The sequence below is a fragment of the Apium graveolens genome, chromosome 8, assembly GCF_009905375.1.
Source record: "Apium graveolens cultivar Ventura chromosome 8, ASM990537v1, whole genome shotgun sequence".
Classification (NCBI taxonomy): Eukaryota; Viridiplantae; Streptophyta; class Magnoliopsida; order Apiales; family Apiaceae; genus Apium; species Apium graveolens.
Window position 1 is genome coordinate 156478282 of NC_133654.1, and position 1358 is coordinate 156479639.

Below are 1358 nucleotides of genomic sequence, written 5' to 3' on the forward strand. Positions count from 1 at the left end.
TAGATTTCAATAAACTAAATGCTCGCTATAACGTCCTTCCTCCTCTTAGATTAGTTCCAGTCTCTGGTGGTGACCGTACTTGCCACTGGAGACCCGACACTCTCTTCATTTACACAGATGCCCTTAATGCTGGGCTTAGGTTTCCTTTCCATCCTTTTATTCCTCATCTTTTGGCTGATCTACAAATTAATCCGTGTCAGCTTCCTCCAAATGCCTGGAGGAATATTCTATGTTTTATGGTTTGTTGTCTTAGGAAGGGCTTTCCTCTTTCTATAGCCGTTTTTAGGAAGGTCTTTCAGTGTTATAATAGTTCTTCCAATATCTGTGGCTGGGTCTATGTCAAGCAAAGGCCCAAAAGCAAACATATCTTTAATAGTGCCTCTATTCCTGATAATAATCAAAATTGGAGGAATAGTTTCGTTGGGTTACGTTGGGAGAATGGTGAATGGGGCACACTTTTTCGATCTTCCTTCGGGAAGGTCAGTGATGGTAGCCTCAAATCCATTCACTTAACTCCTGAAGAAACTATTATTTATAATGGGCTTACTCAGGATGATGGCACCACCACCAGCTGGACTCTCTTAGAGGAGTTTTCCCTGATTCATGTGGGACTATCCTCTGTTTCTCAACAGGGTATTTTTCTTCCCCTCTCAATTTTACTTCATTTCATGCATTATTAACATCACTTATTTTGTCCTTTGGTTTGTTTCAGCTGCTAAGGAGATTAACGAGGACAATGTTCCTTTGGTTGAGGAAATAGCTAGGATGAAGAAAGCTCGGCTCGCAGGCCTAGACACCCGGGGAAAGGCCACGGAGCCTATCTTTTTGAAGAAGCACAAAGAGCCTATAGGGGAGGCTTCAACTGAAGGAGCTGGAGGCCATGGTGCTCCTATCACTGCTGCTGCCCCTACTGCTGCTGCCACAGGCGCCTTTCAGCCTCTCTGGGGATTCCGCCGAGGGGACACCGTAGTTGGTTCCACGAAACATGCTTGGGATTGGTCCTACCATAGCGTGACTCCCAAGGATTTTACTGATGTGGTGGCCACCCCTGATCTTGAGAGGATTAAGCTCATGGGAGCTCAGTCTCTGGCTTCGGTATGCCTTCTCTTTTTTGAACTTATTTTTCATTCTTGTAGCATTTTCTTGCCTTATACTTTGTTAATTGCTTTGTTCCAGTCTAACGCCTACTTTTAAGGCACTGTGAGGCAAGCCGAATCGTGGAAGCGGGCTTCTGATAAAGCCGATAATGCCCTCAGGAGGCAACAGAAGAAGTATGCTACCCTGGAGAAGAAGCTCAAGCGCAAAGAGGAAGAACTCGGAGAGTCTAACGCCGAGCTGGTGGTACTTCGGGCGGAGAA